The sequence below is a fragment of the Ipomoea nil genome, unplaced genomic scaffold (genome assembly GCF_001879475.1).
Source record: "Ipomoea nil cultivar Tokyo-kokei standard unplaced genomic scaffold, Asagao_1.1 scaffold1303, whole genome shotgun sequence".
In the NCBI taxonomy this organism is placed as follows: domain Eukaryota; kingdom Viridiplantae; phylum Streptophyta; class Magnoliopsida; order Solanales; family Convolvulaceae; genus Ipomoea; species Ipomoea nil.
The window spans coordinates 871,009-895,920 of NW_017617731.1; the positions used below are offsets into that span (position 1 = coordinate 871,009).

Below are 24,912 nucleotides of genomic sequence, written 5' to 3' on the forward strand. Positions count from 1 at the left end.
TGCCTATGTCTAGTTTGATGTTCGGGTACCATTCGTAGGTTGAATGAGTCTTGTATATTGCATGCTAGTTGAATTGCTATCCCGTTGGCCTAGGTGTAAGAAGTATGAACCCCTTAGGATTATTCTTAGTACGTGGATGATCACGCACAGGTTTCGTTATACGATTTCTCCCCCTTCCCAATGTGTCAATGTGGGTTGCATGTGTTTGCTATGTGTTATATGTGCATGATACCCCAATTTGGTTGCGATCAAATTGGTTATTCCTGAGCTGCGGTTCAGAAGCTGGCTGCGGTCAGATTTACACTCTCGGGCTGCGATCCACCGTTTGGTTGCGATCAAACGTTTTACATGAGCTGCGGTTCATATTCCTGGCTGCGGTCAGATGACTACTCTTGGGCTGCGGTCCACTGTTTGGTTGCGATCAAACATTATGATGAGCTGCGGTTCATCGGTCGGTTGCGATCGACCCCTCCCTGTTGCGATACGGGGCAGGGTGCTGCGGGGCCGTGTCAGAGCTATATGCGCTGACCCTCATGTATGGGCATGCGATTGGTCCTGTGGCGCCAACAAAGTGTGCTATGTGATGAGATTTGGATGATTGGATTGTTATGAAAGCGGGACCATAGGATACATGCTAGTAACTGTATATGCTTGTTTATGACTATTGGCTGCGCTTATCTCTATCTGTCGTATCTGTTCCCTACACCTGTGAATTGTGCATGCTTGGTTATGACTGTTGGTTGTGCTTGTCCCTATCTGTCGAGTCTATCCCCTGTTTTGAAAGCTAGAGTCTCTTAGGATATATCTTCATGCTTCGAAATGGTTTTCATATACCTATGTATATATCTATACGTATTGTATTTCAACGCGTTGGAGTGGGTTACCAGCATCTCTCGCTGAACAGATATATTTAGCTTTCAGGCACAGAAGAGTAGACACTGGAGCGCGCTAGAACCGTGGAGCCTAGAAGTAGATAGTTTCCCCTTCTTGGCCTGCGTGCCATGCTTATGCTTTTATCTTGTTGAGGATATTAGTTAGTTAGCCTGTGCACCTGAATTCTCTAGCTCAGGTGTGGCATAGCACCCTGTACTATTTATATTATGTTTTGGGATTTAATGAGAACTTACCTTTATTATATAAGTTTCAAAATTTAGAAATTTCGGGGTGTTACACTCTTCTCTTCTTCTTACCATGTACATTCACCGAGTATCAATGTAGAACATTCGTGCTGATAACTGTTGGAGAATGGCAGCAACAATGTCTACGGAAACTAGGAATGAATGAACTGAACAAGGCATGTGACGTGTTGTAAAAACACTATCTTAAAAGCAATATTTTTTGGGGACGGTGTAGTCTGAATTTCCCGGTTTGCTTACGATTGGTATCATAGGTGACCAATGAGACGTAGAGCGAACCTAACTCTAAATTAGCTCAAACGTGAAAGAGAAGAAAACGGAATATGAAAAGAATGATTTGTGTTGGAATATGAAATGAAGAAAGAATGTGTTGATGTGTTGCTACAATATATGAGGCACTATTTATATACTACAAATAATCTAACCACCTTCCCCATACTTACCATTCATAAACGAAGAAAATGGGCATGGATTCTCTGGAGCTTACACGTGTATCAACAACCCATTTAAATGCGAACAAGTAAGTCTACAGTGATCCAAAATAATGGGGGAAGGAAAATAAGATAAGATGACTAAGCCTTTTATTTGAATGATTTTCCAACAATCCCCCACACATTCGAAGAGAATGCTAAAAGAATAACGTCTGAGCGATACGCAAGGACTGGTCTTAATATCAGTGTTTCAAATATTGAATTGACACGTAGTGACACTGAGTAATTTTCTTCCGGAGAGTGACATGTATCTTGAACTCTATGGTTAGATAAATTTTGAACTCAGATGCACACACCTACTCTTAAATTGCATGTTCTACGCAAGTTAAACTCTTTGAATTCTCATGAATTCTTGTCAAGTCTATCTCAATATAGACCAATGTTGAAAAAATCGCTAGGCACCCTCTAGGCGCATGGGGACCGCCTAGGGCGCCTAGGCGCGATTTTTGCAATACTGATATAGACTTTCAAATTCGTCAAGTCTATCTCAATTCTCAATATAGACTTTAACTCTGTCAAATCCATCTCAATATAAACCACCCATTAAAGGCTATAGAGTAAGTAATGGACATTTATTTCACAAATTTTGCGTAACTCTTTCCATGATTTCGTTTGACCACCAAAGTGGTATCCATCATGAATTCCTTACCTCGATGGTTTTAAACACATCTCCATTGATGTTACAAAGATTGCCTTTCAGTTTAGACATTTTGTGAGAGGATTTGCAATATTCCTCTCAGATTTCACATACTCCATTGTGATTATTCTATTAGCAATCAACTGTCGAACATGCTCGTGTCTGACTCTTATATGTCTTCTCTTCCCATCGTAGACACTAGTCTTTGCAACACAAATGACAGCTTGTGAATCACATTGTATAGGCACGGAAGGTGTTGGACACCCCCACAATGGCACATCTGCCAACAGATTTCTTAACCACTCAACTTCTTGACTTGCTAGATCAAGTGTTATGAACTTTGCTTCCATAGTTGATCTAGCTATGTGATGCAGGACAAGGAGAACAGGAAGAACACAAACACTAGAACTCAAACTCAAAGACTTTCAATTATATTCCAACTCGAACTTCTCAATACAAAAGTTTGTTTAAATAGATAATTAAAAAAACTGAAGAGTTGCAAATATTAAAAACATGCATGGGAACTATAAAATAAACATAATGAGAATTGGAAATACTAATAATATTTAAAGCTAATTCAAATTTCCCATAAAAAGTAGCCATCAAACTCCATGTCCCTTAGACTTCATGCATGTAACCATTGTTTTATTATTTTCTCAATTCTTGTTCCGCATCATTCTCCCTTGGTTGCGAAGGACTCGCCCCGAGTCCTCAAAATGTAATGTTACCTCCTCGGAGTAATATAAAGTCCTTATGAGGGCCTTCAACTTTTTTTTTTCTTTTTCGACCCTTATAATACCCATATCTCCTCAATCTCAATTTGTGAAATGTTTTCGTGAACACTTGATCCTTATGGATAAAGACCATAACCTTCTCACCCATTCTAAATATTTTCTTATGCTGCCTTTTGTTAGCCTGGGCTTTATACCTTGCATTGGTAGCATCAAATTTAGCTATAGCTTCATCCTGAGCTTCAAGATCACACCTTTCAAATTTTACATCTCCATAATACTTTTGCAACAGCGAGATAAAGTTAATAGCATGCCTAGGTTGTTTTTGAAAAGCAACCAGATCTATGATCACTAATTTCTTAGTGTCCTCATAAATTTGATAGAATGCTTTGAAAATGCTCTTAAGTTGGAGGGATTGCTTTTCCTCGTTTGTGTACATTAAACTTTTCACCACACAACTGAAATGCCCATCATCTTCCTTAGCAATCTCAAATTCATATATGCAATCATATTCTCTCTCCTTGATATTATCATCCTCAGGATCAAAGGATATTTGAGCCCAACCTTCATCTGAATAGTAGTCAGGTTCTTTTCTCTTCAAACATTTCTTAGTCCCGGCCTCTTGTGTGAGTGGTGGAGATTGAAATTGATAAAAGTGAGCAGCATTGTTTTCATGCGTAGGTTGGCTGTTAACCTCAACAATGCTCTTGTAGGGGGAAGGGAGTGTTTATTTGGAATAACTTCAGTCAACAGATTTGCAGCTTGAAAGTTCATATTAAAAGCTTTACCTTGTGTCCATAATGGAGATACTGACATTATTAGTTGTTCTTGAACGTTGACAGCAGTTGTGGCTTGGGAGTTTCTTGAAGTTGATTGTAGCTTGTTGGAATTTCACATGCTCTCATCCACACATCCTCTGCATATTTATTAACATTACAATATTTTTGAAAGAAATGCATTTGGTAATCCTGAGGCAAAAACTGTTCCATCAAAAGTTTTCTCATTTTTCTCCATGTTTTCACTAAGCATTTACCTTGTCTTGTTCTGTAGTTCTGTATAGTCTCCCACCATGACAGAGATCTTCCACGCAGCATACTGGCAATATATTTTGCTTGCTTATTTTCAGGAACTTCTAACATACTAAGGTAGCTATCAACTTGTGAACACCAATCCAAGAAGGCTCTTGTGCCCAAATAGCCATTAAAAGTTGGTAGCCGATGGTATTGGAGATGTTGCCAACTTCTGGCCACATGCTTTGTTGGCAGATTCATGTCATTGATAACACATGGCGTTGCACCATTACCCTCTAACCGAAGGCTTATGTTCGTGAGAATGCTACGAATTTCTTGAAACTCACGATTCACATTCTCACCATGTACTTGAAAAGCTGCCCGAAGGCAATCCATTCCACGGTCACCACCGAAGGATGGGTTGTTACCCTTGTTGTTGATACCGCCTTGTGCCATCTTGGGTCGTGACAAGTGGAGAGGGCTATTCCGCTATCTCGGTTGTCGCCTAGGAAATTGAGGCTCTGATACCAACTGATGCAGGACAAGGAGAACAGGAAGAACACAAACACTAGAACTCAAACTCAAAGACTATCAATTATATTCCAACTCGAACTTCTCAATACAAAATTCTGTTTAAATAGATAATTAAAAAAACTGAAGAGTTGCAAATATTAAAAACATGCATGGGAACTATAAATAAACATAATGAGAATTGGAAATACTAATAATATTTAAAGCTAATTCAAATTTTCAATAAAAATTAGCCATCAAACTCCATGTCTCTTAGACTTCATGCATGTGACAATTGTTTTATTATTTTCTCAATTCTTGTTCCGCATCACTGTGCAAGACTATTTGGTCGATTTTTACGAGATGGTTGTGCCGCACATTGTGAATACATTTTTATTGGTGGAGCTGACATCCTCATTGTCATTGACCCAGTTTGCATCATAGAACCCCTCCATTACGACTGGAAATCCTATATAGTCAAGTCCCTACACTAGTGAATATCCATTCCCGTGATATAAACACCCAATAAAACAAAATCATGCATCGTAACAAATTCCTAACTACTACCATCTCCCGATGTGCAATAATCAAGAATTAAACTCCCTAACAAAATTACCCTCTCCCAAGGTGCAACAGTTAGGTGCAATTGTGTGTACCCTAAATTATGCCCAACTCCCGTTGTGACACAAAGATAGCATGGTGCGAGCAAGTAACTATTGACCACTAATTACAAGCATCAACAATAAAAATCACAATTGCAACACAAGTATTAACCCAAATAATAATATATTGAAGCATTAAAGAACTAGGCACATAGGTTCATAAATACTATCACCCAAGAATCTATAAGAAAACTTAGCCACACATGGCTAAGATGCAATACATAAATAATTAAGAGTTTACAAGTAATCTAAAAGAGTACAAGAATTGAACCAAGCGATTCTCCCAAATCTCATTAGCTTTCTTCTTGCATCCCAAGACCACTCGTAACTCTCAATTCTCTTCTTTCTTGTCTCCAAAACACTACATGAATTTTCTAGGATTGAATCAAGGCGGGATTTTGGCCCTGTTTGGTAAAAAATTGGCCTATAGGCCAATTTTGGCTTATTTGACCACTATTAATTGTTTGATTTAGTTAAACTATCAATATAAATGGTTGGTTAATTAGCTTTTTGCAACTCCAAAAGGCTAAAATTCAAAAAGCTACTCCAAGCAACTTTTTCAATTAGCTTTTTGAGAAAAGAAATTATAACAAACAGCTTTCAGCTAACAGCTAATTTACCAAACACTTTTCTACAATCAGCTAATGTTATCAACTATTTATACCCTCTAATTAACATAATCAGCTAACAACCATTTTACCAAACAGGGCCTTTATAGTGAGATTTAAATCGGGGTGAAATTGGAATTCTCCTTATTTAATTTTTAGGAAATTGTCGACTAATGATTTGGCAATTATTGCCCCTTGAAATCTGTGCATTTGAGTTTGGAAATGTGCTGCATTCATTTGTTGATTTTGGAATGTTGCTGCCGCCTTAATTTTGGAAGCTTTGCCTTCTTTTTTTTTTTTTTTTTTTCGTACACAGCGCCTTAATTTGGCACACAGTGACATTCGACACGTCGAGTCTCCGATTCTCCGATTCTCCATTCCAGACGCGTACTAAAATTTTCAGACGCATCGAACTTGCTGAGAGCATGCACTTTGGTCTATTTAACTCCAAATTTATCTTAGAACTGCCCTTACTTATAGAATTAACCTACAATGGTTCAAAAATACTAACAAACACCATAAACCATTCAAAACAAATGTAAATCATATCTAAATGATAAAACAAAGAAATATGCAATTAAATTACCATTTTCACGAAATTGAACCCAACAAACATGATCAAATTAATACAAGAAATATGCACAATATGGCTCACATCAGTGGTACATAGTGTTTGATAAAGTGTGTTTATGTCCATATTTCTATCCCATATATAGACCTATTTTGAGTGAAAAATACTTTGTTTTTATGCAAAATGTGCCTTAATTCATTTGTTTATATCTTTAGGTGCATAAATTGTTGATTTGAAAACAATCGTATGCCTTTCGGACATTTTTATGAACATTGCTACTATCATTGGATTGTTTATACAAACCTGCTTTATTCCTTACCTATTTCATTCCTTGTGGAATAACATTCTTATTCCCTCCAAATTAATTCCATGAATCAAACGTGTCATACAAGAAAACATTGAAATACCTTCATTTTAAATACTTAGAGGTTTCACGGAATTGCTTACAGAAATCCGTAATAGGTGAATTAAATACATGTGAATTTAAGCGATTTATCTATAGAGTTTTTGTTAGTAAAATTTATTTTTCATGTTTTGATTTTTATTTATTTGTTAAACTCTCCAAACAAAAGAAATCAATTTATTATTTATTAAATACAATTATATAATAAATAATTATTATATAATTAATGGACTATTTGTTATATAAGTATCAACAATAAATAACTAATTTTATCAAACATCACTTTACAAACAACTAATAATACATGAAGATCAAAATTGTTAATATAATTGGCGATTCGCTAATTATCAAATAATACCTAATTCTTTAACATGTGAATTTTATCTGTCAACGCGGTTTGTTATAATTGGTTAAAAATCTCAATCAATTATCTAAAAACTAATTGTTATTTGACATGTTGACAAGCAATGGTTCAGCGAAGTATCATGTATTACAACTTTAAACTTAATTGTATGTTTCTCATTTTCTCTAATTATCAAATAATACAACATTCTTTAGGATGTTAATTTTATCCGTCAATGCGTTTTGTATAATTGGGTAAAAAATCTCAATCAGTTATCTAAAAACTAATTGTTATTTGACATGTTTATAAGCAGTGGTTTTGTGAATCATCCTATATTATTACAACTTTAAACATAATTGTATGTTTCTCATCTTCTGTAATTTACAAATAATACCAAATTCTTTAGGTTAATTTTATCTGTCAACGCGCTTTGTTATAATTGGGTAAAAAATCTCAATCAATTATCTAAAAACTAATTGTTATTTGACATGTTGATAAGCAATGATTCCGCAAATCATTATGTTTTTTTTTTTTGAAAATATATGTGGTGCTTTATTAAAAATATGTCGAAATAATGTCTGGTGGGAGAAGATCCCAGTACATAGCAGCCGATTGCTGATATGCTGAAGTAGCTAAGGCATGAGTTATAAAATTGTCTAGTCTAGAAATAAAATGGAATGAACAAGACTGAAAATAAACTGTAGCTGCTCTGCAGGCATTAATGGCATAGCCGACGTAAGTGCAAAACGTAGTAGACAGTGTAGTAAGATAACGCTGTAGCATTAAACAATCTGTATATATTTCGATGTTCTGTTCCCCTCGATCCTTTAACCATGACAAAGCCTCCTTGCATGCCAATGCCTCGGCCATAAGTGGTGAGAAACAATCTGGGAGGGGTGCACTGAAGGCCGCGACATACCCTCCATTCATGTCTAAGAGGATTGTCCCAACCGTAGCTTTGCCCGTATTTTGTATAAACCCCGCGTCGATGCGACATAGCCTCCGAGGTGGCTCCTCCTGTACAATACCGTGAGGTCCGAGTGGCGCATGAGAGCCAAGATGATGAGATTGCGTTGCAGGCAGTGGTACGTGGTTTTGTACTGCTGGCGGGTTTGCCCTCCTCCATGCATGCAATGCCGAATTCGCTGCTGCCAACAAAGATTGTGGCCGTGGTAATAGAGCATTCCAAACCGCCCCGTTCCGTGCTCTCCAAATATTGTAGAGGATTGATGCTGCATATAACATCCCATCAAAATCTAAAACATTTAGGAGCTCACCAAACCAAATATGAAAAACATTCGTTATAATATTGGGGATTGGAAGGTTGGATCGGTCTCAAATGTTCTTTGCAAATTCACATAGCACTAAAGCATGCATAGTGTCCTCTTGAGATGATCCACACATGGCACAATATGGGCTTACTTCTACCCTCTTTATAAGCAAGTTAGTAGTGGTAGGCAGTATATCACAAATGGCTCTCCATAGGAACATTCTCCATTTTTGGGGGATTTTGAGTTTCCACAAGGTTAACCACTTTGTAAAAGTCCCATTCTCATTCCCATAATTACCAACTATTAATCTGTATCCGCCCTTTACAGAATAAACTCCTCTCGGGTCCCCAGGCCAATACCAAGTATCATCATAATCCAGAGAAACTGGTATTTTAAGAATATTTGCCACATCACTAGGATGAAAAAGATCAGTTAAAATTGAAAGATCCCATGTCCGTGTTTGTTGATCAATCAATCCCACCACCTTAGCATCCTGTAACTGTACTGGCATTTCTGTTTGTATCATGGGGTCTTGGTCGTCCTGTAACCAGGGATGGGTCCATATGAGTGTAGATTCCCCATTTCCAATCCTACGTCTTACCCCACTACAAATTATACTCTTGGCTACCATAATACTCCGCCAGCAGAAACTAGGATTGTTTCCCACTTGTGCATCAAAGAATGAGCCTTTGGCATAATACTGTGCTTTATATATACGAGCCACCAGGGACTTAGGTTTAGTAAGGATTCGCCACGCCTGTTTTCCCAACATAGCAGGTTAAAAGCACGCAACTCCTTGAATCCCAAATCCCCATATTTCTTAGGAACACACAGTTTGTCCCAAGCCTTCCAATGAATCCGTCTATCAGTTCCAGAGTCCCACCAGTAACGATTCATAGTCCTCTCAATCGCTGTACACACAGAAGTTGGCAGCAGGAAGACACTCATTGAAAGGTAGGCATGGATTGTGATACACTTTTCAATAAAATTTCTTTCCTGCCTGTGATAATAACCTCTTATTCCATGACCCAATTCTTTGCCGGATTTTATCCTCTATATATGCAAAAGCTGCCTTTTTGTTTCTCCCTACAAATGAGGGGAGTCCCAAATACTTGCCAAAATTAGGAGCCTGGCCAACTCCCAGAACTTGCGCCACCACTTCCTTACTTGCGTTACTCGTGTTCCTACTATAACATATGCTTGACTTGTGGTAATTAACCACTTGCCCAGATAAATCCTCATAAACTGATAGACACCTCTTGACCTCACTGGCCTCTTCAACATTGGCTTTAAAAAACAGAAGGCTATCATCAGCGAAAAATAAGTGAGAGATTGGGGGAACACCTCTTGCTACTCTGCATCCATGGATCAAACCCCTATTGTGAGCCTGCTGTAATAACAATAAAAGGCCCTCTGCACAAATAATAAAAAGATAAGGAGATAATGGGTCTCCCTGCCTTAAACCACGTGTGGGTAAAATAGGTTCACTCCTAGAGCTATTCACCAATAAATTATACGAGACTGTAGCTACACATTTCATGATTAACTGCACCCATCCAACATCAAAACCCAAACGATATGACTCCTTCCATCAGCGGTTTCATTCTATTTTTTATCATCTTTGCCATAATCCTATAGATCACATTACTGAGGGTTATAGGACGCAAGTCAGTTACTAGCTCAGGGATCTTTTTCTTTGGGATCAAAATAATATCTGTACTGTTTAAGCTAGGTGGTAGATCGCGTGAGTTAAGACATCCCATGACAAAAGTCGCAACATCCCCCCCATACCACATCCCAAAAATGCTGATAGAACCCCGGGTTCATTCCATCCGGGCCCGGTGCCTTATCAGGAAATATTGCAAACAGGGCCGATTTAACTTCATCAAATTCAAAAGGCCGTAACAACAACTCATTCTGTGCCTGAGTGACCCGCGGGACAATTCCCTCAAAAAAACTCTCCCCAGATCCCGGATTTTCAGAGCGAAAAATACGATTGAAATATTCCAAAATAACATTATTCATGGGTTCCCCTTCCACCCAATCCCCATTATCATTCATTAGTCTGGCAATAGTATTCTTCTTTTTTACGATGAGAGGCGTACCTGTGAAAGAACTTGGTATTGGCATCGGCCTCTTTGAGCCAGTGTTGCTTGGCCCTCTGCCTCCAGTAGGCATCCTCCTGGGCTTTAGTACGGCATAAAAGTTGTTCCAGGGATTGAAACTCAGCAAGCGAAGCAGGGTCCGTGCATCCCCTTAGTCGTTGCCGCTTCTTTTTAAAATCAATAATCTGCTTACCATACTTATGGTGCCGATCTCCACCCCATCGTGTTAATCGACTACCACAGTATTCAATACAATGTTGCAGACCCTGTCCCTTTCCTTCTTGCCATGCCTGCTCGACTACCCCTCTACACCCCTCCTCATATAACCATGCTGCCTTAAAACGGAATCCCCTCCTTCTCGTTCCATTCGTCCCTAAGGATTTATGGATACCCAGATAGATAGCCGAATGATCCGATTTTCGGGTTCTCAAGTTCACCACCCTGGCCATTGTTACCATACTACGCCACTCAACTGTTGCCATGACTTTATCAAATCTCTCCTCAATCCAATCAATTTTTCCCTTCCCCTTCTCCCATGTGTACGGATAGCCCTCCATATGCATTTGAGTCAAACCACTGTCCCCAATAGTATCCCCAAAACCGCGAAGGAGGCTATTCGGATGTGGATTTCCCCCTCTTTTCTCATACTGAAATAATAGATCATTGAAATCTCCCACTACGATCCATGGAAGGCCAGATCTAGTTGATAATGCCCTCAAAAGATCCCATGACTCAGAACGCCTGGTTCGTTCTGGGAAACCATAATAACATGTCATACGCCACATCGGGAAGCCGGTTATAGTTACCTCAATATCCACATAATTATTTGAGTAACTGAGGAGCCTTGCCGTATTATTCTTCCTCCAGAACAACGCTAAACCACCGCTTAGTCCTCTGAAACCACTACTATCAACATAAAATAATCCCTCAAATCCAATCTTGATCCGAACACGCTCAGCATGATCGCGTCCCACCTTAGTTTCCATCAGAAATACAAAGTCGGGTTGCTTACGGGACACCATGTCCACCACCTCCTGAACTGTCCGTGGATTACCCAAGCTACGGCAGTTCCAAGATAACGTACTCATAATGATGGGCGGGACTGCCCAGCAGTACCCGCCATAAACAAGTTTTTTGAAACATCTGCCATAGTAGTATCTTCACCCTCACCCCTCCTACCGCCCTCATATCCCCCCTCCCTCCTCCTCTTAGCCACCGTCTCCACCACCGTTTTAGCCACCCCACCACCACCCGAGACCACCAATTCGCCCTTCTTACCCATCCCACCACCCAATCGGTTCCCCGTTGCCGCAACCACCCCCTCCATAACCCTCGGCCTGCCACCGACCAGAACCAACCAACTTTCCCCCACCTCCCTCGGACCCCTACCACCCCCCACCCTCATCTCCGCACCATACGGGTATTGTTCAACCGGAACCATAGAGACCCGAGCCTTCACACAGAATTTATACGAGTGTCCCATCAATCCACAGAAAAAACAAAAAGTGTGCAAACGCTCATACCTGAAGGTAACCCAACATGTGGTCTTATCACGTTTCAACAGTTTCATACATCTTCGTAACGGCTTATCGACCGGGATCGATACACGGATACGGTAAAAGGCCAACCAAGGTGCCCCCACAAACCTCTCATCATGCTTAACAAAAGTTCCAATGAAGTTACTCATCTGCTCTAGAATCGGCTGGGACGTATAACCCATAGGAACATCATGCAGTTGCACTCACATGTCAACCGTATTCAGAACCACATTAACCGGTAACACCCCATCCTCAACCAGGCTACACACCAAGGTATTGTTTTCAAACGCCCACGGCCCTCCATCCAGTACATAATCCACATCCATTTTATGAAAGAAAACGAATAGAAACAAATCCCTCTATATCTCCGTGACCGTCACCCCCATCACCGGTTGCCAAACCGAAGCTAAAACTTGCCTCATATACTCTAACTTGATTAACTTCGCTGTTAAAAATCTGCCCACCATACTCCACGTCTGCACCGGCGGTTCCGAACCTGGCTCCTCCACCTCATCAACCGGTGCTAAACAATCCTCATCATCATCGATGGCGATGTCCGCCCAACGCTCCGCCAAAGCCGTAACATGGTCCGTATTCCCGTCGATCGCCATGGTGGTCCCCTGCATTACTGATTTAAATCCGACCAAGAAACAGGAGCAATTCCAAAGCAATAATATTCGAAACAGCCACAACTCAAAATATTAATAATTAGTAAAGCCGACGCAATTCCGAATAAAAGTAATTCGTAAAACAGCAGCAATTCCAAACAAACAGCCGCAATTCGTAACAATATCCCAATCGTAGCCTACGCAATAATCCTGATCGCCGGAAACCGGTAATGATTGCCGGAAAAAAATATGAAAATTGCGAAACCCTAGTTAACCCTAGGAGAGGAAGCAAAACCCTAGAATTCTAGAGAGAAAATTTTCCCCATGAAAACGACTTTTTCCAATTTGAATTAATACATTTATCTTTGGGCGGGGAGATTGAGTTCCGCAAATCATTATGTATTACGCCTTTAAACATAATTGTATGTTTCTCATTTTCTCTAATTATCAAATAATACTAAATTCTTTAGGATGTTAATTTTATCTGTCAACGCGCTTTGTTATAATTAGGTAAAATATCTAAATCAGTTATCTAAAAACTAATTGTTATTTGACATGTTGTTAGTCTTCAAAAAAGTAAATTTCTTCTGACGATTTAGATATTGAAACTTCTTTCAATACATACACTTAAATAATTCAACGACGATTTAGATATTGAAAATTTTGTATGAATTTAATTGTCAAAGTAAAATGATGGTTGACAAATGTTAACTTTGATGATTTAGTTATTGTCAAGATAGTAATTTACCTTTTAACACGATCTTACATTTTACAAAGATGAGATGAAATTGGTAAATGAATTCTAAATATGGAATTGTCTTATGCATCTCAAGATAACACAAATTTTTAATTTAAATGACTAAATTTAGAAACAATCATTATAATAAATCAATAATTAATAATAAATCCGATGATTAATTATTTAGTATTAAATACAATTTTATAATAAATACGGAGTAATTATTATATAATTAATGGACTATATTATTATATACATCTTTTTACATCGTAAGTATTAACAATCAAGAAATAATTTTATTAAATATTTCTTTACAAACAACAACTGAAACGCTTCCTCAAAAGTCTCTGGCTCTTTAGCTTCTTCTATAACAGCAGCATTAGCATACCTGGGATTTGGCTTTCTAACTCTTGTGGACCTTCTTAGAGGAAGTGGTGTACTCACTCTATTGGAATCCCCATCTTCACTTTGTTGCTGGTATTGATTTATCCTACCTTAACAAGGCTTGACTTGTCCTTTGCAGTTCGCATGATGAGTCGATACATGCAAAGTCCGAAGAAACCTCATTTGGAAGCCGCTCGGAGAATCTTTAGATATGTTAAAGGCACTCTTGGTCATGGTGTTATGTACAAGAGAAGTTGAGGTAACACCTTAGCTGGCTACTGTGATGCAAATTATGCAGGAGATTGTGGAACTCAGCGTTCAACAACTGGCTATGTGTTTATGCTTGGGTGTGGAGCGGTTTCGTAGTGTAGCAAAAGACAACCAACAGTGTCTTTGTCAACAACGGAAGCAGAGTACAGAGTACCGAGCAGCAACTGAGTATTCAATTCCCCTGTACTGTGACAACTTGTCAGCAGTAAGTTTGGCAGAAAATCCAATGTTTCATGCTAGATGTAAGCATATTGAAGTGCACTACCATTTTATCAGGGAGAAAGTTCTCAAGGGAGAAGTACAGATGATCCATGTTAGAACTGACGAACAAGTTGTTGATATGTTTACAAAAAGTTTGAGCTGTAGCAAGCTTGATTACTTTGGCAAGAAACTTGGTATTACAACGAATAAGATAGTTGGTGTTGAAGGGGAGTGTTAAACATTACAACACCAATAATCTGCTTAGACCGATTTCGACGTTACGTGGAGCTAATTTCAAATCGTGTAGTAGTGAATATATAGATCATACCCGCATGGGCAGCTCAACTGGTCATAGAGGTGAAACTTTGGAAGAATGACCAGGGATCGAGTATCACCAGCAGCAATGTGGGAGCTACCTCTCAAAGTGAGGGGGGTTCCTTGTGCGCAGTGAGTAAAGGTCTAGCCTCTATGGTTCATGTTCAGTTGAGTCACCATGATTTACATCCTCCCAAATGCTCTGCCGGGTCGGAGTGTGGGGTTAGGGTTGGGGTTCAACGTTTTGGAAGAATATATAATGCGCTGCCGGGTCGGAGTGTGGGGTTAGGGTTGGGGTTCAACGTTTTGGAAGAATATATAGATCATGCAGTAGTGCTTCGAATTTTGGTTCATTTTATTTTCGTTCAGTTAGCTTCTGTAGCCTATATATAGGCCAACTTTCAATGATATTTATTATCTGAGATATAATACATTTCATCTTCTTCCTTTCATCTCCTGTGCCATTTAGCTTTTGTTCTACCATTCCACATCTTCATTCTACATATTTGACATGTTATTTGCGAAGTAAATTGAAATGAAATTCCAAAAATTCATAACACTTCATGAGCAACAATCTGAAGCACCCTGCAATTAATAAGTTAGCACCCTGTTTGAAAATGGAGAAAACTAAATAAGTAAGCCCTCACAGGAATATCACTCATCACTCAAGTGTTTGATGGGTATAAATTTCACTCAAGTTCATTCCTATAAAATTGTTCTACCATAGGCTTGCATATCTTCTCAATCACCACTACAAGAGTCATGCATGACACAAATCATAAGGACTTTTCACAGGTTGTAATGGGGCTAGGGTTAAGGTAGGGAATTTTTAGGAAATTAGCTTAAACAAAAGCTTCAAACTAGAGGAATAAATAAATACAAGTAATCCAACACCCTCAATTTCCAATCAAAAAACACATCCCATTGAGGTACAGAATGCTTCCTCAGTATTACCAGAATTTCCCCTTACTTCATTTATTTAGAAGTAACTTCAACTCAAAATCAATTGCTGATTCTTTTTCATTTTCTCATAAATTTTCAGCAATATTCTTCTTTTTCAAACGTATATTCTTCATTTTTCCATTTCATTTTTTTCAATTTTTTCATGCTTTTTTTTTTTTTTTTTGAATCGTGAACTGCTTCCTCTTTTCTTTTTTCATAGAAGACCAACGACATATTGGCAACGAAGATACAACTCACCTCACTCTCAATCATATTAATAAGAGTAAGTGATCTCCCCCACACTTATCCTTCCCAACCTCACGTAGATTAAAAATAATCCAAAATTTGCTCCACTAGTTATTCAGCTGGGTGAAGGCATTATTTTAGATATAAAAGGCTTGTAATGTGGTTCAAAATAAAGAAAGGAATGGCCATAAAGCTCAAAGTGGTTAACAAAGGGAAATAAATCATAGGACAAACCGGTTATTTGGCTAGTGAGGCTCAAAGTCAAATAATGGCCTTAATCACATTTGAATCATGCATGGTCTAATTAGCTTTAAAAGAGAATCAAGGCAAGTTCTAGAGAAACAAAATTATGGAAGAAATCACACAAAAGAAAGAAAATAAGACCGAAGTGTCAGTCAGTGGCTCAAAACACTCACAGGTTTATTGCTTACTTAATATAGCCACTACATATCAAACAAGAGATGCTAACAAACTAATCACAACTTGCCAAATTATTTATACAATCATGTTATGCATTCCAAGAAAGAAAAAAAAATATTATTTTTCAAAATAATACTTATTTTGCATAAAATAATAGTAAAATATTTTTTGAAAATTATGAAATAAGAAAATAAATAATAAATTTTTTTTTGACATAAGCAAACAAACAATAAAACTAAATTAAGTAAACAAATAATAAAACTAAATCTCCTCCCCCACACTTATTATCAACATTGTCCCCAATGTTGAATAAAAACATGCAGAAAAAGGGTTATTGAATGAGAATAGGGAATAAAATAAAATAAAATAAAATAAAAATGGAACAAACACACCTTAGGTTGCCTCCCAAGCAGCGCCTTTGTTCATCGTCGTTGGCTCGACTTATGATATATCTTTAAATTTCCATCGTCTTTTTGAGTACCTTCGATGATTATGAGTATTCAAAGAAACAGCCCCTTCATGCAGATTAGGACTCAAAGATGATTTATTATTTGGTTCTTCTTTATTTTCAATAGAAGCAATTGCATTAAATTTAACAATTTTCAAGGAATCAACAAAAATTGCAAAATTATCATCACTAGGAGATTTCATGGTATCATAAATATTAAAGTTCACAAATTTACCATTAGACTCCATTGTAAGCATGCCACTATGAATATCAATTTTCGTTTTTGCGGTTTTTAAAAATGGTCTTCCTAACAAAATATGAGAAATTTAATTATTATTTTCCATATCAAGGACATAAAAATCAGCAGGAAAAACCAAGTTATTAACTTCAACAAGCAAATCCTCAACCACACCCCTAGGATATGTAGTAGATCCATCAGCCAATTGAATTACTATACTAGATTTATTCAGGGATCCAAGATTTAAAGAAGCATACACAGGATATGGCATAACATTAATAGACGCTCCTAAATCTAACATAGCATTTTCAAGTTTAACACCACTTATCATGCACGGAATAGTAAACATACCTGGGTCTTTGCACTTTTCAGGAAGATTGCCTTGACTAGCCATAGAGACATTCTCTTGCACTTTCACTTCTTCAACTCCTTTATTTGGTTTCTTTTTCAAAGTGCATAACTCTTTAAGAAAGTTTGCATAGCGAGGTACCTTTTCCATAGAATCTAAAAATGGTTTATTAGCCTCACATTCACGAAATGTCTCATATAAATCATTATTTGAGTTTCCTCTTATTGGTTCTAAAGGAGCTTGAGGGAATGGGGGTACTGGTTCATAATCAGAAAAATAAGAAAGCATACCTTGGGACGTCTCTTTATTATTGACATTGATACCTGCACATACTCCCTTGTTTATATCGACGTTCTTTTCCAGCGACATACTTCTCACAGTAATTGCACTTACATTTTCTTTAGGATTAACGATCGTTTGAGAGGGTAATTTGCCAGAACTCTGTGCTTCCAACCGACTTACCGTAGTTCCTAGTTGGCCCACTTGCCTTTCTAAGTTTTGTATACTAGCCTTTGTTTCTTGAATACTAGCCCTTGTCTCTTGTTGGAATAGTTGTGTTTCTTGTTGAAACTGCAAAGTGTTAGTAGCAAGAGATTTAACAATATCTTCTAGATTCATACCTGAGCTAGAGCTTTGGGCTGGTTGGTGGCTGGAAGGGAATTGTTGTCTATACGTTTGAAAGTTGGAACGATTCGGAACAAACTGGTTCCCTTGTGAGTTCCCATAGTTAAGGTTCGGGTGATCCCTCCATCCAGGATTATATTTATTAGAAAATGGATCATACTTACCTTGAGGTTGTCCAGGAAAGCCTCCAGCCATGTTGACTTGTTCAATAGGTTCTTCTTGAAGAGTTGGGCAGGCATCAGTTTGGTGCCCAACTACCGAGCAAATTCCACATGCTTTTACAGTTTGCATATTGCCTACTGCTAATTGACGAACAAGAGTAGTTAAACTAGTAATTTGTTGTTCAAGAGCAGAAATATTTACCTCATTCACTTGCTTAGACGGTTGGACAAGTCTATTGCCAAACTGTTGAGAATTTGCAGCCATGTTTGCAATTAGAGTTCTTGCAGCGTCTGGTGTCTTGTCAACTAAAGCACCACCGCTTGCGGCATCAATCATGCTTCTATCCATTGGAAAAAGTCCTTCATAAAAGTATTGAATGAGTAATTGATCACTAATTTGATGGTGTGGGCAGCTTGCACATAGTTTCTTGAAACGCTCCCAATATTCATATAGGGACTCTCCATTGTTTTGCCTTATACCATAGATTTCTTTCCTAATGTTGGCCGCCCTTGAAGCTGGGAAATATTTTTCAAGGAATGATGTCTTTAAGTTATTCCATGTGGTGATGCTCCCAGAAGGTAGATAGTATAGCCAATCCTTCGCTGAATTTTTCAACGAAAAGGGAAAGGCTCTCAACTTGATTTGTTCTTCAGTAACCCCTGTGGGTTTCATACTCGAACACACCACATGAAATTCCTTTAAGTGTTTGTGCGGATCTTCACCTGCAAGTCCATGAAAAGAAGGCAAAAGATGAATTAACCCAGATTTTAGTTCAAATTGTATATTAGCATCCAGAGCGGGAAAAGTAATGCATAAAGGTTGCTGATCCAAATTTGGAGCTCCAAGCTCTTTTAAAGTCCGATTTTGAGCCATGGGTTCCTCTTCTAAATCAGAATTGGTAGAATCGGTAGCCAGATCACTAAACTCCAATTTTCTCAAAGCTTGTTTCTTCCACCTGCGTATAGTTCTTTCAATTTCCGGATAGTACGGCAAGAGTTCTTGATTAGCAGATTGAGTTATAGGCATAAACAAAAAGAAAATATATTTTGATTTGCAATTATGTAAAAGTAATGAAAGAAAAGAAAATTATTATTTTTATTTTCGTTTGGGACAAATTGAAAAACAAATAAACAAATAACAAAATAAATAATTAAATAAATAAACAAACACAAAATAAGCTAGAAAATCTCCCCGGCAACAGCGCCAAAATTTGGTGAGCTGTCGTAGGCTTCCAAATTAAAACCTTACAAACGTAGTAGCGGGAGTAAGGATCGATCCCACGAGGAGTAACTAGTTTGACTTTTGTGCTCAAATTAAAGTTAGGGGGGTTTGGAATATATCGAGAATAAAGATAAAATAAAAGAGAATTTAAATAAACAAGAAATTTAATTGAACGAATAAAGCAATGAAAATAATATATCGAAAACACTTATAATAGGAGACCTTGGTTAGTAAAGATCCACCACCGGAATTCAACACTGATCATTGATTAATAAAGTAATTAATATGCAATTGAATATTTGTCGTGAAATTATTTCATTTCTGTTTTCCCTTAGTTGTAGGTAAATAAAGCACAAGCGGTTTAATTACCCCTAACTACTAAATAACCTAAGACAAGCGCTATAGATTTAATTTAATAGCAGCAATAGGAACTAGGAAAACCGACAAACTAAATAACACAAGCACAAGCGGTTGCATTTAATTTAGGAAAATATTCTTCCCGAGTCCAATTATCACTAAGTCGTCAATAATTAACCCAGTTGCTACTGAATATTAGAATAATTTGTAGCACAACATTATCTAATATAGCAAATAATTATATCAAATAAATAACTAGTAGGCCTCCCTAGCAATTAAATGATACAACTATTCAAATAATTTAGAAGAATATTTAATACTCAAAATGCATAAAAACATATATATATAATAAAATTAAATAAATAACCTTACAGCGTTATGAACTCCGGGGCTTCAATTCACTAAACCAACTTGAAATTAGCCACAAATGGACATTGATAACAACTTCAACAAATACTATAGAGGAGGAAAGAATGAACATTTTACAATAAGAAACTCCTACTATTTATAGCATTCTAAAAATAGGCCAAACTATTCTCTACCACACGTTCCTTATTTTTGTGCCTCCCTACCAAGTCTAGCTGCTTGGTCTTGCCATGATTGGCGCACCACATTTGACCTGCACAAAACAACATCTAAAGATTAGATTTATAATATATATATATATATATATATATATATATATATATATATAATTATAATGCAGTACGTATTGTATATATACTATTATTATGCATCGTAGCTATATATTATATATTATATATATATTATATTATATTATATATTACTTTTAGTAGGACGCAATATATATAGATTAGTATTTCATTAATCTAAGACAAGCGCTATAGATTTAATTACCCCTAACTACTAAATAATCTAAGACAAGCGCTATAGATTTAATTTAATAACAGCAATAGGAACTAGGAAAACCGACAAACTAAATAACACAAGCACAAGCGGTTGCATTTAATTTAGGAAAATATTCTACCCGAGACCAATTATCACTAAGCCGTCAATAATTAACCTCAGTTGCTACTGAATATTAGAATAATTTGTAGCACAACATTATCTAATATAGCAAATAATTATATCAAATAAATAACTAGTAGGCCTCCCTAGCAATTAAATGATACAACTATTCAAATAATTTAGAAGAATATTTAATACTCAAAATGCATAAAAACATATATATAATAAAGTTAAATAAATAACCTTACAGCGTTATGAACTCCCGGGCTTCAATTCACTAAACAAACTAGAAATTAGCCACAAATGGACATTGATAACAACTTCAACGAATACTATAGAGGAGGGAAGAATGAACATTTTACAATAGAAAACCTTAACTATTTATATATTTTCCCAATCATTTTCTACCACTCATTTTTCCTATTATTTTGCCTTATGCCTGAGTCTTCCACAATTCCAGCCATGTTATTATGATGCATGCCTGTACAAAAAAGAAAAAATCAATTGTAAAGTTTAGATTTATAATATATATATATATATATATATATATATATATATATATATATATATATATATAAAAGTAATTATAATGTAGTACGCATTATATGTATACTATAATGCATTCTATATTATATATATTATATTATATATTATATTGTATATTATATATATATATAGTATTAAGTACGTATAAGAATAGTATATAGTATAAGAATAGATTATACTATGTATATAAAAAGAACTGATTATTAGATAATATTAAATAATTAATATAAAAATATTATAAAGATGTACCTAAAATATGAGCGTAAAATATGCCCATCAAATTCCCCCACACTAAAACGTTTGCTTGTCCCAAGCAAAAATATTATTTGCGAAGTAAATAGAAATGAAATTCCCAAAACTCATAACATATCATGAACAACAATCTGAAGCACCCTGCAATTAATAAGTTAGCACCCTGTTTGAAAATGGAGAAAACTAAATAAGTAAGCCCTCACAGGAATATCACTCATCACTCAAGTGTTTGATGGGTATAAATTTCACTCAAGTTCATTCCTATAAAATTGATCTACCATAGGCTTGCATATCTTCTCAATCACCACTACAAGAATCATGCATGACACAAATCATAAGGACTTTTCACAGGTTGTAATGGGGCTAGGGTTAAGGTAGGGAATTTTTAGGAAATTAGCTTAAACAAAAGCTTCAAACTAGAGGAACAAATAAATACAAGTAATCCAACACCCTCAATTTCCAATCAAAAAACACATCCCATTGAGGTACAGAATGCTTCCTCAGTATTACCAGAATTTCCCCTTACTTCATTTATTTAGAAGTAACTTCAACTCAAAATCAATTGCTGATTCTTTTTCATTTTCTCATAAATTTTCAGCAATATTCTTCTTTTTCAAACGTATATTCTTCATTTTTCCATTTCATTTTTTTCAATTTTTCATGCTTTTTTTTTTTTTTTTTTTTTTGAATCGTGAACTGCTTCCTCTTTTCTTTTTTTTTCATAGAAGACCAACGACATATTGGCAACGAAGATACAACTCACCTCACTCTCAATCATATTAATAAGAGTAAGTGATCTCCCCCACACTTATCCTTCCCAACCTCACGTAGATTACAAAAATAATCCAAAATTTGCTCCACTAGTTATTCAGCTGGGTGAAGGCATTATTTTAGATATTTAAAAGGCTTGTAATGTGGTCCAAAATAAAGAAAGGAATGGCCATAAAGCTCAAAGTGGTTAACAAAGGGAAATAAATCATAGGACAAACCGGTTATTTGGCTAGTGAGGCTCAAAGTCAAATAATGGCCTTAATCACATTTGAATCATGCATGGTCTAATTAGCTTTAAAAGAGAATCAAGGCAAGTTCTAGAGAAACAAAATTATGGAAGAAATCACACAAAAGAAAGAAAATAAGACCGAAGTGTCAGTCAGTGGCTCAAAATACTCACAGGTTTATTGCTTACTTAATATAGCCACTACATATCAAACAAGAGGTGTTAACAAACTAATCACAACTTGGCAAACTATTTATTCAATCATGTTATGAATTCCAAGAAGGAAAAAAAAAATATTATTTTTCAAAATAATACTTATTTTGCATAAAATAATAGTAAAATATGTTTTTGAAAATTATGAAATAAGAAAATAAATAATAAAAAAAATTTTTTTTGACATAAGCAAACAAACAATAAAACTAAATTAATCAAACAAACAATAAAACTAAATTAAGCAGAGAAATAATAAAACTAAAACTAAATCTCCTCCCCCCACACTTATTACCAACATTGTCCCCAATGTTGAATAAAAACATGCAGAAAAGGATTATTAAATGAAAAATAACGATTAAGAAAAAGAGAATAGAACAAACTCCCCTTCTAGTTGTGCATATTATTCAAAGTAGCTGGGATCTTCAAGAAGTATATCGGCAATATAATCAACTTGAGCCCCTTCATGGTAGGGTTTAAGCCGATGACCATTCACCTTGAATATCTTAGAAGTCTGTAAACTTTGAATCTCTATCGCACCATGAGGAAAAATATTAGTGATAATAAATGGACCAACCCATCGAGAACGTAACTTACCTGGGAATAGCCGAAGACGTGACTGGAAGAGTAGGACTTTTTGTCCAATTGAAAATTCCTTTCTCAAAAGCATCTTGTCATGAAATGCTTTTGTCTTTTCTTTATAGATTCTTGAATTCTCGTAGGCCTCATTGCGAATCTCCTCCAACTCAGAAATTTGCAACTTCCGGTGTAGGCCACTTTCATCAATGTTCATATTAAAGCTCTTGACAGCCCAATAATCTTTGTGTTCCAACTCGACGGGGAGGTGACAAGCTTTCCCAAACACAATGCGATAAGGGGACATACCAATAGGTGTTTTGTATGCGGTTCTGTACGCCCATAATGCATCATCTAATCGCAAACTTCAATCCTTCCTGTTTGGGTTGACTGTTTTCTCAAGGATTGACTTTACTTCTCGGTTGGATACCTCTGCTTGCCCGTTAGTCTGCGGGTGGTAGGCAGTTGACACCTTATGGGTGACATGATACTTTTTAAGCAAAGCTTCGATGGTGCGATTACAAAAGTGAGTACCCTGATCACTTATTATAGCCCTTGGAATGCCAAACCTGGAAAAGATGTTAGATTTGATAAAATCTGCAACAACTTTAGAATCATCAGTCCTGGTGGCTTTAGCTTCCATCCACTTTGAAACATAATCAACAGCAAGTAAAATATAAACAAAACCAAAAGATACAGGAAATGGGCCCATAAAATCAATGCCCCAAACATCAAAAACCTCACAAAATAGGACCGGAGTTTGTGGCATTTCATTTCTCCGGGATAAATTACCTAACTTTTGGCAAGCATCACAACACTTGCAAAATGAGTATGAATCTTTAAACAAAGTTGGCCAATAAAATCCAGACTCCAATACCTTCCTTGCTGTTCTCTTAGCACCAAAGTGGCCTCCACAAGCATAAGAATGACAAAAGGTAAGGATTGAAGCAATTTCATCATCAGGTACACACCGCCTTACCACTTGGTCAGCACAATGTTTCCAGAGGTACGGTTCATCCCATACATAGTACTTGGCATTACTCCTGATTTTATCTTTTTGTGCCTTAGAGGAATCAAAAGGAAACTTGTTAGCAACCAAAAAGTTGACTATGTTAGCATACCAAGGTAAAACCACAGTTGCAGCCAATAGGTGCTCATCAGGGAATGCTTCTCGCAGTGGAGGTTCAGGTTCAATGTGTACCAACCGACTCAAATGATCGGCCACAAGATTTTCTGACCCCTTCTTATCTTTGATCTCCACATCAAACTCACTTAAGAGGAGTATCCATCTTATTAATCGTGGTTTGGCTTCCTTCTTTTGCATCAAGTAGCGAAGAGCTGCATGGTCAGAATAAACTATAACTTTTGTGCCCAGCAAATAAGACCTAAATTTTTCTAAAGCAAAAACAAGGGCTAAAAGTTCTTTTTCTGTAGTAGAATAGTTTTTCTGAGCATCATTTAAAGTCCTAGAAGCATAATAAATAACGTGGGAAGATTTCCCGATCTTTTGGCCCAACACAGCCCCAACTGCGTGATCACTTGCATCACACATAATCTCAAATGGGTAGTCCCAGTTAGGTGGCTGAATGATCCGCGCAGATGTCAACAACTCTTTCAATTCGTCAAATGCTCCTTTACACTCTTTGTCAAACTCAAAGGATGTCTCTTTCTGCAACAATTTGCTCAAAGGTAAGGCTATTTTCGAGAAGTCTTTGATAAACCTTCGATAAAAACCTGCATGTCCAAGAAAAGAGCGGACTTCCCGCACATTAGTGGGATACGGCAGAGATTCTATAATATCAACCTTGGCTTTATCAACCTC

The 24,912-nt window shown here is 36.8% G+C and overlaps 1 long non-coding RNA gene across 1 annotated transcript; it reads right to left on the reverse strand.

Moving 5' to 3' along the window:
* Positions 1–4,721: 4,721 nt before the first annotated feature.
* On the reverse strand, positions 4,722–23,014 carry LOC109185010. The gene is made up of 4 exons (XR_002054916.1): positions 23,004–23,014; positions 9,533–9,539; positions 7,306–7,311; positions 4,722–4,846 (listed from the first exon to the last, which is right to left on the reverse strand). It is a non-coding gene; the product is annotated as an uncharacterized LOC109185010 (long non-coding RNA).
* Positions 23,015–24,912: the final 1,898 nt, after the last annotated feature.